Source organism: Anomaloglossus baeobatrachus, chromosome 1, assembly GCF_048569485.1.
Source record: "Anomaloglossus baeobatrachus isolate aAnoBae1 chromosome 1, aAnoBae1.hap1, whole genome shotgun sequence".
NCBI lineage: Eukaryota > Metazoa > Chordata > Amphibia > Anura > Aromobatidae > Anomaloglossus > Anomaloglossus baeobatrachus.
This window is the reverse complement of record NC_134353.1, coordinates 898466573-898482843: the sequence shown is the minus strand read 5'-3', so window position 1 is coordinate 898482843 and position 16271 is coordinate 898466573. Positions and strand designations below refer to the sequence as shown.

The following is a 16271-nucleotide window of genomic DNA, read 5'->3' as shown; positions in this document are numbered from 1 at the left end:
TGGCTGCAGTACGGCCTGTTAAGTCCTTAACGGGGACCACCACCATGAACCTGGAGTAGTGGTCGACGATGGTCAGGGCGTAGGTATACCTGCTCCGGCTAGGCGTAAGCTTGACATGGTCCAGAGCGACCAACTCCAACGGCTGACGTGTGACAATTGGCTGCAGCGGGGCCTTCTGACTGGTCTCATCCTGTCTTCTCAGCGCACAGGGACCACATTCTCTGCACCAGGCCTCCACGGACTCTTGCATCCCACTCTAGTAGAAGCGCTCTCTCAGCAGCATCTCCAATTTCTTCCAGCTGAAGTGTCCGGCTCCGTCATGGTAAGCCTCCAAGACCTTTGGCACATATGCCTGCGGCACCACCAGCTGGCGGACTTTCTCATGGGTTTTCGGGTTAGCCAATCCCCTGTACAGTTTCCCCGTTGCAAGTAAAGGCGATCCTTCTCTTTCCACAACCGCTGAGCTTTGGAGGGGGCTGTAGGCTCCAATCGGCAAGCACCTTGGACAATCATTCTTTTGACGAGCTGGACCGCAGGCTCCTGATCTTGAATTTCCTGCCATCCCTGGCTAGGTATTGGGTACAGGTTCACTTGCTTTTTGGCCGACATAGGGTTTCTTATCCCTTGGTTGATGAAACACGGGCAGCTCGATCTCCTCCAGACCGTTTTCCTCCGTCCCTTCAACGGGTAGGTGCGGCATTCGAGACAGTGCATCTGCGTTGGTGTTCTTGAGGCCAGCCCGATACTTAATAGTGAAGTCGTAGTTGGCCAGCCGGGCGACCCATCGCTGCTCCAGAGCCCTCAACTTCGCCGCGCCCAGGTTTGTCAGCGGGTTATTGTCCGTGTAGGCGGTGAACTTTGCTGATGCCAGGTAGTGTTTGAACCTCTCAGTTATCGCTCAGACTAGTGCCAAGAACTCCAGTTTGAAGGAATTGTAGTTCTCGGCAATTTCTTTCCGTGGGCCGAAGCTTCCGGCTTGCATAGGCAATCACCTTCTCCCTGCCATCTTGCATCTAGGATAGGATCGCACCCAAGCCCACATTGCTGGCGTCGGTGTAAAGAATAAACGGAATGCCATAGTCGGGGTAAGCCAGGATGTCTTCCCCGGTCAGGGCCGACTTCAGCTACTGGAAGGACTCCTCATGCTTCTCACCCCAGGCAAACGGGGGTCTGGGAGCTCTGCCATTTTTGGTCTGTCCCACGAGGAGGTCTTGCATGGGCGCGGCCATCTTTGTGTATCTCTTGATGAAGCAACGGTAGTAACCCACCAGGCCCAGGAACTGCCTCACCTCTTTCACCGTGGTAGGTTGCGGCCAACCCTGGATGGCGGTGATTTTCTCGGGATCCGGGGCCACACCTACCGCGCTCACCACATGCCCGAGGTACTGTACTTTAGGCTTCAACAGGTGGCACTTAGAGGGTTTTAATTTCATCCCGTACATGGAAAGGGCTGCGAACACTTCTGCGAGGTGCTCCAGATGCGCTTCATATGTCTTTTGAGTAGACGATCACAGGTGGGTGTCTTCCAACCGCCTGGTTCCACCCCCTGGTGTGTCCATCAAGCCCTGAGGTGGTGACTAGGGTTTAAATAGTTGGCTGTGTGTTACCCGTGAGGGAAAGGTGTAATGCGGGGCCATATCTGTGACTACCTGGCCTGGCCAGGGCGTCACAGAAGCGATCTGCAAAGTGGGTCCCCAAATGTTTGACAACAGATCAGAGAAGCGTGCAAGTGAAAACTTCCCGGTCCATTTGTCAGCGTTTCCGGACTGATAAGAACTGCCTGGATGGACTGGTCACTATGGATGAGACCTGGATTTATTTGATTTTCAATAATGTTTTATTACATGAAGAAAGTATATTTAACAATATTCATGAATTATGAATTGGTTTCAAACTTTCAATACATATATTTCATATCCTACAAATGCTTATAATTTTATTTTATATGAGGGAAAAGGAAAAGATGGGAGGGAAGAGAGGGGTAAGAATATTTTATTAGGGGAGAAACCAGGGGAAGAATGAGGTAAGTGGGTAATAGGGAAGGAGGTTGGGGAAACATTCCTGCTTATTTAGTTCATGTAAAATGTTGTTATGATCACTTATTAATATTAACTAACAATTGTTTAAAATACATAATATAACTCTTAACTCTATAGGGCCTATAAAAGAAAAGAAGAGAAAACAGACAAGGGAGAAAAGTACAGAAAAGGAAAAAAAGGGAAATCAGCAAACCTGGATTTATTTGTATGACCATGAAAACAAGGAGCAGTCAAAATAGTGAAGGCACAGTGGTTCTCCTCATCCAAAGAAGTTCAGGGTGCAAAAATCAGCCACTAAGGTGATGGTGTCTGTGTTGTGTGATAAGGAGGGTGTGCTGTTAGTGGACTACCTTCAAAAGGGTTCCACCATCAATGCAAGATATTACATTGAACTTTTGGATCAATTGAAGGCAGCTCTGAGGGCCAAAAGGCGCAAAAGCTGTCCAAAGGAATCTTGTTCCTGCAAGACAATGCTTCCTCTCACACTGCACAAGCGACCACTGCAAAACTGGCAGAGCTGGGCTTCCAGCTGGTTGACCACCCACCTGATTCACCAGATCTAGCTCCCTCCGACTATCATCTGTTTCCATACCTGAAGAAACACCTCAAGGGTACCAAATTTCACACCATTTCTGATGCCATGGCTGCTACGAATGCCTGGTGTGAGGCACAACCAAAATCCTTCTTTTTGCTAGGCTTACAGAACTTGGAATACCGATGTAAGAAGTGTGTTTACATCACTGGAGAGTATGTGGAACAAATGTAAAGTTTCATCGTCCTCTCGCTTCTTTCTGGGTAAAGCCAAAGACTTATCAGCAGCCCCTCGTACTTCAACATCATACCAGTAGTAAAGCAGGAGACTCACCGTATTACATCAGATCGGGTATTTTGAGGATGAAGGCTGCAGCTACCTGGTAATGTCCACCATCTATGGGGGTTTTGGCACATGGTCTAAGATTACACAATGGCCGTATTTTATAACAGTGCTGGCTCAGATATATTTTGGGGAATTTATAAGGTCAATGCCTCATTTTTACAGGTAGGCTTTTCTTTTTCTCATGGTACACACACCCCTCACTGATACTTTTTGCTAAAATACATCATACATTAACCGCTGCCTAATAAAGTATATCGCGGATACAGTATGTATTCTGCTTTACCCATTTAAAAACCATAACCTCCACTCCAAGGTAACAGGTACAGAGTTTTTAGTTTAGGATGGTTAAATCCCAAATATTAATGGTTTGATAAAAATATAACAGGGCTGCAAAGAAATGATGAGATCAGTGTAAGATCAGGGCCGGATCTCCCCAGACGCTGAGGTTACTCAGTAACCAGCCATTGTCATTAAACAAAGCACACGATACAATATACGGTGTGCGGCGTCTATACCGTCCACGAGGGAACGGATCACCATAAGCCAGAGATATCATACAAGTGTTATTAAATATGCGGCAACTTTGGAAACTTCAGATATAAAACACATACATAATGATATAACAGAGCAAAGCCTAAAGCACCCGAAGCACTGAGCACAAAATATTACTCTGTATACTGCAAGAAGATATAAGGAGCCATATTCTCGACTCTCCGGACAAGCTGCATAAGCTATTACTATTCCCCAAAGATTAAGTTGTTCCTTTCCTAAGCTTAGTAAATAACTTGTTGATTGATGGAGGTCCAACCACTGGGACTCCCTCAAGATCGAAAAAACGGGACTCTGGAACTGGGTGCTTGGCTGTCACGCTACAAAGGTAACAACGGGAATGGTATAGAAAGAAGGCCCTGGCAATAGGGAGAGGGGATACCTTCTGCAACTCACCTGAATCTGTACCCTGTGCTCCCTAACGTCCCTATATGGGTCCTTCTCCCTGTCGCCACCACATGCCTAGATCCTCGCTTGCCCTGAACTCACCCTGGCTAATGAGAAGGCTGGCGAGCACACTAGTCTCACCACTGCAATAATACAACATGAAGTAAGGGAGACAAACAAAAGGAAGATAGGCACAAAATGGAAAACACTCCAAGCTCTTCCAATGCAGCTAAACACAACAGCTGCAACGATCATGATTCCTCAGCTTGTTCCAAAGAAAAACTCCTTCCAAAGTACTCAGTGTAAGTATGAGATTTTTTTAATCGGCATCAGATTACAATTCCAGAATGTCTGTCTGCTATTTCTTCCTGCTTCTCTGCGCGATTCCTAAAGCTTAACATGGACAAAACAAAATTCATTGTCTTTCCTACTCCTCACTCATCTCCTCCAACAAGCCTTTCCATCAAACTTGATGGCTGCTCATTCTCCCCAGTCTCACAAGCTCCTTGCCTTGGAGTAACCCTCGACTCTGCTCAATCCTTCAAGCCACACATCCAAGCCCTCTTCACCTCATGCAGACTTCAACTCAAAAATATCTTTCGGATCCGTGCTTTCCTTAACCAAGAATCAGCAAAAACATTAGTGCATGCCCTCATCATCTCCCGCCTCGACTACTGCAACCTCCTGCTCTCTGGCCTCCGTTCCAACACTCTTGTGCCCCTCCAAGCTATCCTAAACTCTGCGGCCCGCTTAATCCACCTCTCCCCTCGCTATTCCCCAGCCTCGCCACTCTGCCAATCCCTTCACTGGCTTCCCATCGCCCAAAAACTCCAGTTCAAAACATTAACCATGACATGCAAAGTCATCCACAATCTGTCTCCTCCTTACATCTGTGACCTTGTCTCCCGGTATCTACCTGCACGCAACCTCAGATCCTCACAAGATCTCCTTCTCTACTCCTCTCTTATCTCCTCTTCCCACAATCACATACAAGACTTCTCCCGTGCCTCCCCCATACTCTGGAACGCTCTACCCCAGCATATTAGACTCTCTCCTACCGTGGACAGCTTCAAGAGGAACCTGAAGACCCACCTCTTCCAACAAACCTACAACCTACAGTAGCCCTCAGTCCACTACACCACTGCGCAACCAGCTCTGTCCTCACCTATTATACCATCACCCATTCCCTGTAGACTGTGAGCCCTCGCGGGCAGGGTCCTCTCTCCTCCTATACCAGTCTGTTTTGTATTGTTAATGATTGTTTTACGTATACCCGCTTTCACTTGTAAAGCGCCATAGCATAAATGGCGCTATAATAATTTAGAATAATAGTAAGACATATGACTTTTTATAGTGAAGGGGAGTGATCACCATAGAGCTGCACCTGAGATTAAGGCTAAAAAGGATAGCCAGATAAGAAAGAGTTCTTGACCCCCCTTAGCACCAAAAGAAAATAGATTTACCTAAATACTAGTTATACACCTGCGCCTAATAAAACATTGTGACCTTCTGGTCCTAAACTCACCAGAGCGGGACACACTCATGACATCGGCTTTCTCCAGCAGCTCCATAGACAATGAATGGAGTGAGGGTCAAGCAGGAACACCTCTATTCCATCTAAAATGGGATTTGCAGACCACTTGGAAAATTGAGGATACCTTAATATTTTGGATAAGGAACACTTATTATTTTCTAAATAATCCTTTACAATGGAGACTTTAGGCTATGTGCCCACTGGACCTTGTTTCTGCGGATTTTGCCGCGGAAAACCTGCGGATTTTTCTGGATTTTCCAGATAAATCCGCAGGTTTTAGCATGTACAGTCACTCCCCATGTTATCCTATGGGACATGGGGAGTGCTGTGTCTACGCTGTGGAAAGTGCGGCTGCCGACCATGTTGCGGATGTAGGCATCCGCATGTATAATTGCATGTCAATTATTCATGCGGAATTACCTGCGGATGTCCTGGCCCTCCGCTATGGAGATAAGAGGCCGGGACGTCCGCAGGTAAGCCGCATGAATCTCCGCATGTTTCCCACACCTATTCCGCTGTAATCTAGCAGCTAAAAATAGCTGCTGACGCCGGCGGGCAGCTGCGGGAAACATGCGCTCGTACCAGCGGATACATCCGCAGGTACGAGCGCCCGTGGGCACATAGCCTTAATCTAACTACCATCATTCTGTTCATATAAGAACTGTGGGTAACTATATATAAGTAGACTGTGAGCCCTCGCGGGCAGGGTCCTCTCTCCTCCTGTACCTGTTTATGCCTTTGTATTGTATACGATTATTGTACTTATCTATATATACCCCTTTTCACATGTAAAACGCCATGGAATAACTGGCGCTATAATAATAATAATGTGTGTTTGTGTGGATTTTCTACAGGTTCTCCCCACACTTCAAAGACATACAGATAGGGAATTTACATTGTGAGCCCCAATGGGGACAGTGATGATCACGTTTGTACAGCACTGCGGAATTAATAGTGCTATATAAGTGATTACAATATGTCTATCTATCTATATATGTATGTCTGTATTTTTTTTTGTATGTATGCCTGCACAGAGTTTGCATACATATTTATGTGTACATAGTTGCAATAATATAGAAGTCTGGTGACGTCTCTGTGTATGTATGTGCATGTCAGGCAGCGCCACACGTGTTACAATGTGTCACGGCTTCAGCCTTCATTGCAGATGAGCTGGGGGGTAGGTATTTAATAGAACATGTCTGCCCGGGGTGTGTCCCCTCCTCTATAATGACACATGCAGCTGTCCGCATCATCTATTTTTGCACCGAGCTTCTGGAATGTCCCAGTCACCGCATTACTCATGTTCCCTATGACTTTCCAGAAAACGTCTCTCTGCACACAGCAAATGCAGCAGCCGCACAGCGCAGACAGGGCCTCCGTTATCCATCACATATAGAATTATCTATCTATAGGACGGACATGAAACAGCTATAACCACACAAGACTGCATCTTTCCAGGCGCCACCATCTGCTAAGAAAAACCAAAAAGGCCCAGATACCAAGATAGAAATCCGCCTTATGTCCCTGCTCCTATTACAAAGGGGAAAATAATCAATATTAACATTTTAGATACAATTGAAATAAAAAAAATTTGATAACGCTCATGATATCATTGTCACACGGTGTTGGGCTCTAAGCTTACCAAGTGTCATGGCAGCATCAGACGCTGTTCAGACTACAGACTCTGAAACTCTTCTCTATGCTTTTTCTAGTGCTTCTGAGTTACACAGACAAGCTCAGGCATTGACCAGATATGTTCTTTAGTGATTGGACTCAGCAGGAGTTAATTTGTGGTAGCCTGCTGGTTACCTTTTGGATCACATGTTGCGGTAGACCTATCACAGTTAAGGCCCCGTTACACGCAACGACATCGCTAACAAGATGTCGTTGGGGGTCACAGAATTCATGACGCACATCAGGCCTCGTTAGTGACGTCGTTGCGTGTGACACGTACGAGCGACTGCTAACGATGCAAAATACTCACCAAATCGTTGATACGTCGTCCATTTCCCAAATGTCGTTCCTCGTGCAGGACGCAGGTAGTTCGTCGTTCCTGAGGCAGCACACATCGCTACGTGTGACACCCCAGTAACGACGAACAACACCGTACCTGCGTCCTCCGGCAACTAGGTGGGCGTGACTTCCATTCGGCTGCTCTCCGCCCCTCCGCTTCAATTGGACGCCTGCCGTGTGACGTCGCTGTGACGCCGCACAAACCGAACCCTTAGAAAAGAGGTGGTTCGCCGGCCACAGCGACGTCGCTAGGAAGGTAAGTACGTGTGACGGCTACTAGCGATATTGTGCGCCACGGGCAGCAATTTGCCTGTGACGCACAAACAACGGGGGTGGGTGCTTTCACGAGCGATATCGCTACATGTAAAGCCCCTTTACTCCCAGCCTTTTTAAGATAATAATAATTATTCATTTATATATTAATTCCACAGCGCTTTACATACATTAGCAAAACTGTCCCCACTGGGGCTTACAATCTAAAGTCCCTATCTGTATATTTTTGAATTGTGGGAGGAAACCGGAGTACCCGGAGGAAACCCACGCAAACACGGGGAGAACATACAAACTTCTTTCAGATGGTGTCCTTGGTGGGATTTGAACCGAGGAAGTCTGCACTGCAAGATTGCAGTGCTAACCACTGAGCCACCGTGCCGCCCGGAGCGATTTGTCTTCCCAGGCCGACTATAGCTTTTTGCTAAACCGCTCCGTGTGCTGTTGTGTTCTGCATGTTGCTTGAGGTGCTGTGGAATTCCTCCTTTTATCTGGTGATTTTCTCCCTTCTCTTAGTTTTCCTCCTTATAATTTTTTGTCTGATTACTCTGTATGAGTGTGGCGCCCTGGACTGGCCAGGTCGTCACAGGTGCTACAACACCCACCCCCACCCTGAGACAGGTGCATCAGCCAGACACAAAGTCCTTGTTGCCTCCCTCCAGGGGCTGATGTCCACACCAGGTGGGGTGGAGCCAGGCGGTTGGCCCCACCCACTGAGGAGTTCACAGTCCTGGAGGCGGGAGAAGGAAGTCAGATCAGTGAGTGAAGAGAGTTCAGTTCAGGGAAGTGGTAGGAGAGGAGCAAACTGACCGTGCCCGGGTGTGTGGCCCGGGCACTAAGAGCAAGGTTGGCAGACGGTGGTGGCCGTCTGCAGGAGAGGCAGATCAACGCGGAACCGTAGGACCGGGGACGGGCGGTAGCCCGCCGGTACCGAACCGGGGAGCGAAGTGAAGCCAGCACACTCAGGCAGGGCCTGCGGACCCCGACCAGGCTTGGAGTCGCCATTAGAGGTCAAATCCGTCAGTGACCGGAACCCCAGGGGTTTCCTAACAGCCAAGACCTGATTGAAGGCAACCGTCCAACCAACAGAAGGAAATACAGCTACCGCCACAGCTAGAGTTCCTAGGGCCAGAGCCTGCGGGCAAAAGGGCTCCTCCGGCACATACACACGCTGGGGAGCGGGTTACCGGTGGGAATCCATCGGGACCGAACATACACAAAGGTGCAGGGAAATGCAGCCACCACTAACCGTCCAGGAGAAGCCACAGCAGCCGGCTGCGGGACCCATCCATCCAGCCGTTTGGTTTACCAGAGACTTTGCGTACCTTTGTGGCTGAGTGAGTACTACCGTGCCGTCTGGCACCGCGCTGCGCATTCCAAGCGACCCTGCACCCATCCAACCCTGCCTCCCTGTCATCTCACCGGGCCCCGGGACCACCAACCCCTACCCACGGAGGGGGAAAACAACATCCTAGCTGCTCCCTGCCATCGCTCCCGGGATCCCCGTCACCAGCAGCGGTGGTGCCCAACCTCACCACAACCTGTGGGTGGCGTCACGGACCTAATCCCCAAACCAAACTACCCCCTTTCACTCACGGGCGAGGAGCGCCGCTCGAGTCCCCGGATCCAGCCCACCGCTCGAGCCACCGAGCAGCCATCGCAGCAGCACCGGACCCGAGCGTTAGCGAGCGCAGCACAGCGGCGTCCTTCCCCGCCCGCGACAACTTGGCGTCACGAACAGGATCTTACCGTTCTGCCGGCTGGTAGAAGTGTGCCTTGTGCCCCGCCGGCGGTGTCCAGACGAAAAATTGTAGAATCCGCCATCTTGAGCGCGAAGATTTTCCCGCTCGAGCGTCTTCTCGAGCAGTGGAGGCGCGAAAGCCGAAGCCCCGCCCCTGAAGAGGAGGTGCCGAAAAAAGACCAAGGGGGGGCGGCCTCAAGATGTCTGCGCCCGACGAAGCCACTGGAGGAGTGGCGGTCGCAGCCGCAGCGGCAATCATGGATGAAAATGGGCCAGCCCGTGCTCCGGTCGCACAAGCAGGGGAGGCCGTAGCCCCCGCCATTGCTCAGGTGATGCCGTTCTCCTTGCCCTATGTGCCCGGAGCTACCTGGCTGCCGCAGTACGACGGGAAACCTGATGCTTTACAGGTCTTCCAGAAGAAGCTTAACCCGGTCCTTGAACTGTATCCTTTGACCGATAAGCAACGTGCAGCGGTAGTGCTGGGGCAGCTAACCGGCGCAGCTGAGCAGGAGACGGAGACCTGGACCGAGGGGGACCGGTCCTCCGTGGCCACTATCTTTGAAAAGCTTTAGATTGCCTTCGAGACCCGCACCGAAGCCGAGCTGCGGATGCAGTTTTATCAATGTCGACAGCGTCCTGCAGATAGTATTAGAGACTATGCCTTGCGCCTGCAAACTTCCCTCCGTACGCTGAAGCGGGTGGATACCATTAACTATGCGGACAGCAACAAAATGTTAGTCGAGCAGTTCGTGCAGGGGCTGGGATCCCCGGAGGACCGCAAGCAGCTCCGGCTGTGGGCCCTAGAACACCCTAACGTGGACTTTGCTGTGCTGAAAGAACGGGCTATCAAAGCTCTGCAGCCCCCAGCGTCCGACGTCCCTGAAGCGGCCCCATGGCCAGCTGAGACGGCTCCCATCTTGGTAGCCCCTCCTCTCCCAGCTCCCTCGGCCCCTGCAGCCCCTGGCGGAATGATGGAGGAGCTGGCTGCCCAGGTCCGTCGCATGGATGGAGACCTCGCCAAGATCCTCGCTGCACTCCAGCCTCCGACGAGATCCAAGCCCCCGGGGAGGATGCAGCTCGCCGACAGCCCGGAGAACGTCCCCTGGATGCAGCGGAGAAGAGCCAATGACTCACGGTATGGACCTCCAATTTGTTACAGGTGCAGCAAGCCCGGCCACTACTCCCGACGGTGTCCGTTAAACGAGCAACCCCTGGGGCCAAGGGCCAATCCTCAGGAGTAGAACACAGTGGCCCCCCAGACTGGCGGGACCGGTACATTGGATCCCGTCCCATCATCCCTCTGGCAGTAGACGGCATCCCGCTGATGGCACTCCTGGACACTGGATCCCAGGTAACCACGATACCATACACACTGTATCAGCGGTATTGGGGGGATGATGAACTTTCCCCTCCAGACGGTAGCATGACACTGATCGCGCTGATGGGCTCCCCTTGACCCAAGTGGGATACAAACAAGTGGCCATGACCGTGGGACGGGCTGAACTGCAGCACCAGGGAATGATTGTGATAATGAATGAACCCAGCGACCATAACCCGAAGGTAGTGCTAGGGACTAATGTGATGGAGCACTGCATAAGTGAGGTGCTGACCCTCCTGCAGCAGCTGGCCGCCACCGCAGCAGGAGGCCGACAGAGGGCTGTGCAGCGTGAGATCCGGGCCTTGATGTATCTGCAACAAGCGAACTCAACAGGAGGGGAGATTAGGGGAGTGAGAGTGATGGATGCGGCCCCTTTGATTGTGCCTCCCAGGAGTGAAATGATGATTTGGGGTGCAGGGCAGCGGTAGGTCCCCAGGGGCGTGATTACCCAGCCATGGTAGAGCCCATGCCCTCCGAACACTGGCCCACAGTAATGGCCGCCCGAGGGGCAGTAGACGTTAAAAAGGGGAGAGTGCCCGTAAGGGTGTTAAACTGTGGGGAGGAGGAGGTCAGGCTTCCCCGGTACGCTACCCTTGCCAAGCTGCTTACCCTAGACCCCCACACCATCCAGGAGGCCGTTCCCCCGACCTCATCGCCTTCTGCCAGTCACTACACATCCCCGGAGCGGTTAGATGAGTGGTGTCAAGAGTTACATGTAGGCACTGATGTTACCCCCACACATCACAAAGAAGGGGTATACCGGGTGGTACAGGAGTATGAGCAGGTTTTCAGCAAACATTCACTAGATTTTGGGCGGATTAAAGGAGTGCAACACCACATCCCCACCGGCGAGCATCCCCCCAATAAAGAGAGATACAGACCTATCCCACCCGCACACTACCAATGCGCCAAAGACATGTTGAGGAACATGAAGGAGGCGGGGGGTTATTCGGGAAAGCTGCAGTCCCTGGGCCGCCCCGCTGGTGCTGGTAAAGAAAAAGGATGGCACCATGAGGATGTGTGTGGATTACCGGAAGATTAACCAGATAACGCATAAAGATGCCTATCCTCTGCCCCGTATTGAAGAGTCACTAGCCGCACTGAGAACCGCTAACTACTTCTCCACCCCGGACCTCACCAGTGGGTACTGGCAGGTGGCCATGGCACCCGAGGACCTTGAGAAGACTGCCTTTGCCACACCCATGGGACATGTGAATTCAACAGCATGCCGTTCGGGCTGTGCAACGCCCCTGGAACCTTCCAACGGCTGATGGAATGCTGTCTGGGACATTTGAATTTTGAGACTGTCTTGCTGTACCTGGACGATGTAATTGTATATTCACAGACGTATGAAGCCCACCTGGAGCACCTAACTGAGGTGTTCGCGTCCCTTGCCAAGTACGGGATGAAATTGAAGCCCTCCAAGTGCCATCTATTGAAGCCCAGGGTGCAGTACCTCGGACATGTGGTGGGCGCGGAAGGCGTCGCCCCAGACCCCGAAAAGATCACTGCCATTCAGGACTGGCCGAGGCCAACCACGGTGAGAGAGGTGAGACAGTTCCTGGGTCTGGTGGGCTACTATCGCCGCTTCATTAAGGGGTACACGAAGATGGCCGCCCCCATGCAAGACCTCCTCGTGGGACAGACCAAGGGTGGCAAGTCCCCTGGAACCCCGTTGTCGTGGGAAGAAAAGCATGAAGAGTCCTTCCGTCAGTTGAAGACAGCCTTGACCGGGGAAGAAATCCTGGCGTACCCCGACTACAGTCTCCCGTTCATCCTCTACACCGATGCCAGTAATGTAGGTTTGTGAGCAGTCTTATCCCAGGTCCAGGACGGAAGGGAGAAGGTGATCGCTTATGTTAGCCGGAAACTCCGACCTACAGAAAGGAACCCTGAGAACTACAGCTCTTTCAAGCTTGAGCTCTTAGCACTGGTGTGGGCCATCACTGAGCGATTCCACCATTACCTAGCGGCAGCCAAGTTCACTGCTTATACGGACAATAACCCACTAACCCACCTGGATACAGCTAAGCTGGGTGCATTGGAGCAGCGGTGGGTGGCCAGGTTGGCTAACTATGATTTCACCATCAAGTACCGAGCCGGCCGAAAAAATGCTAACGCAGACGCACTCTCCCGGATGCCCCACCTGTTGGGAGAGGGGCCGGACGATGATGACCTCGAAGAAATCGAGTTGCCTGTGTTCCACCGGCCGCCAGCCGAGAAGTTGCATGTCCAGCAACAACAAGTGAACTTAGATCCGCTGCCCAGCCAAGGGTGGCAAGAAGCCCAGCACCAGGCACCTGCTGTCCGCTTGGTCAAGACCCTGGTGGAACAAGGCTCTGCCGGAATAGACCCTGCCGCCCCCGCCGAGGCCCAACGACTGTGGAGAGAACGAGCCCGGCTGTACCTGTGTCGCGGGCGGGGAGGGCGCTGCGCTCACCACGCTCGGGTCCGGCGCTGCTGCTGCTGCTCGGTGGCTCGAGCGGTGGGCCGGATCCGGGGACTCGAGCGGCGCTCCTCGTCCGTGAGTGAAAGGGGAGTGGTTTGGTTTGGGGATTTGGTCCGTGACGCCACCCACGGGTTGTGGTGAGGTTGGACACCACCGCTGCTGGTGATGGGGATCCCGGGAGCGATGGTAGGGAGCAGCTGGGATGTTGTTTCCCCCTCCGTGGGTAGGGGTTGGTGGTCCCGGGGCCCGGTGAGGTGACGGGGAGGCAGGGTTGGCAAGGTGCAGGGTCGCTTGGCTGCGCAGCGCGGTGCCGGACGGCACGGTAGTACTCACTCAGCCACAAATGGATGCAAAGTCTCTGGTAAAACAAACGGCTGGATGGACGGGTCCCGCAGCCGGCTGCTGTGGTTTCTCCCGGACAGTTGGTGGTGGCTGCCTTTCCCTGCACCTTTTGTGTATCTTCGGTCCCGATGGCTTCCCACCGGTAACCCGCTCCCCAGCGTGTATATGGGCTGGAGGAGACCTTTTGCCCGCAGGCTCTGGCCCTAGGAGCTCTAGCTGTGGCGGTAGCTGTATTTCCCTTGTGCTGGTTGGACGGTTGCCTTCAATCGGGTCTTGGCTGTTTGGAAACCCCTGGGGTTCCGGTCACTAACGGATTTGACCTGTTTAATGGTGACTCCAAGCCTGGTAGGGGTCCGCAGGCCCTGCCGGTTTGTGCTGGCTTCACTTCGCTCCCCAGTTCGGTACCGGCGGGCCACCGCCCGTCCCCGGTCCTATGGTTCCGCGTCGATCTGCCTCTCCTGCAGACGGCCACCACCGTCTGCCAACCTTGCTCTCGGTGCCCGGGCCACGTACCCGGACACAGTCAGTTTGCTCCTCTACTACCACTTCCCTAACTGCACTCGAGCTCTGCACGAGCTTAACTTCACTCCTCACTTCTCTCTCACTTCTCACTACTCTCTGACTTCCTTTTCCCGCCTCCAGGACTGTGAACTTCTCATTGGGTGGGGCCAACCGCCTGGCTCCGCCCCACCTGGTGTGGACATCAGACCCTGGAGGGAGGCAACAAGGATTTGGTGTCTGGCTGATGTGCCTATCTCGGGGTGGGGGTGTTGTGTTGTAGTACCTGTGACGACCTGGCTAGTCCAGGGCGCCACACCTGCACCAGGGGAAGCTGTATCGGGAATTGATCAACCCGAAGACCCATGAGAAGGTTCGCCAGCTGGTGGTTCCCCAGGCTAACGTGCCCACTGTTCTGCAAGCATACCATGACGGTACCGGGCACTTTGGGTGGAAGAAGCTAGAGATGCTGTTGAGGGAACGGTTCTATTGGAGTGGGATGCGGGAGTCGGTAGAGGCCTGGTGCAGGGAGTGTGGTCCCTGCACGCTGAGAAGAAGGGACTAAGCTAGCCAGAAGGCCCCCCTACGCCCAATAATTACCCATCAACCGCTGGAGCTGGTCGCCCTCGACCACGTGAAGCTCACCCCTAACCGAAGTGGGTACACCTACGCTCTGACCATTGTAGACCACTATTCGAGATTCATCGTGGTTGTCCCAGTTAAAGATCTGACCGGGCGTACTGCAGCCAGAGCCTTCCAGGCCTACTTTTGTCGACCACATGGGTACCCGGAGAGGGTGCTGACCGACCAGGGTCCAGCTTTCGAAGCAGAAGTGTTTCAGGAATTCTGCCAGTTTTACGGCTGTAAAAAGATCCGGACCACCCCGTACCACGCCCAGACTAACGGCATGTGTGAAAAGATGAACCATCTGGTCTTGGACCTCCTTAAGGCCCTGCCGTTGGAAGAGCGGAACTTATGGCCGGAAAAGCTGCCCGATCTGGTAGACATGTACAATAATATTCCTAGCAGCTCCACCAAGTGCACGCCCGCGTACCTAATGAGAGCCCGACCAGGCCGGTTGCCGGTGGACCTAGAAATGGATCTGGAAGCTCCAGATGCCCTTCCTTCCACTGCTGACTGGGACGCCCGGCGGAGGGCGCAGTACCGACGAGTCCAAGAATACGTAGAAAAGAACTTGTGCCGGAGTCGGGGACAGCAAGAACAGTGCTTCAACAGGAAGGCCCCTGCCGGGCCCTACCAGCCTGGGGATGTAGTACTGAAGCGAAAGAGAACAACCCATAAGCTGGATGACCAGAGAAGAAGAAGACCCCGTATGTTATACAACCCACTGAATGGGAGAACGGGAAGGCCTACCAGATCAGTCGTGACCTGGGGAAGACTTCGGCCATGGTTTCCAGGGACCACCTGAAGAGGTGCCCACCACCGTTGAGGGTGGCAACTGAAGTTCCGGCCCCCAGACCGGCTGGGGAGAAAGAAAAAGAGGTAATCCACACCATGATGGGCGATTTCCCGGCAGATTGGCCTACGCAGAACGGCGCAGTGATTCTTCCCGTGCTACTGTTCCCACAACCTGTGGAGGAAAAAGAGATGGAAGTAGCCGCCAATGAACCAGTGCCCAGGGATGCACCTGTACCCAGCTCCCCTGTGTCTCCGCCTGCCCCACACGATAGACGGGAAGAGGAACCAGTTGTTTCCTCCGCCCCACTGCCTGTCCCCACTAACAGTGGGCCCCGAAGGTCCACACGCCCCAACCTAGGCCGACCGCCGCTTAGGTACAGGGAGACTACCATTTAGGGGTGTTATACAGTTAGGTCCAGAAATATTTGGACAGTGACACAATTTTCGCGAGTTGGGCTCTGCATGCCACCACATTGGATTTGAAATGAAATCTCGACAACAGAATTCAAGTGCAGATTGTAACGTTTAATTTGAAGGTTTGAACAAAAATATCTGATAGAAATTGTAGGAATTGTACACATTTCTTTACAAACACTCCACATTTTAGGAGGTCAAAAGTAATTGGACAAATAAACCAAACTCAAACAAAATATTTTTATTTTCAATATTTTGTTGCGAATCCTTTGGAGGCAATCACTGCCTTAAGTCTGGAACCCATGGACATCACCAAACGCTGGGTTTCCTCCTTCTTAATGCTTTGCCAGGCCTTTACAGC

The 16271-nt window shown here is 52.4% G+C and overlaps 1 protein-coding gene across 4 annotated transcripts in view; it reads right to left on the bottom strand.

Moving 5' to 3' along the window:
- Positions 1 to 16271, bottom strand: part of RUSC2 (RUN and SH3 domain containing 2) — a 101783-nt gene that overhangs the window by 56069 nt on the left and 29443 nt on the right. The window lies entirely within an intron of this gene.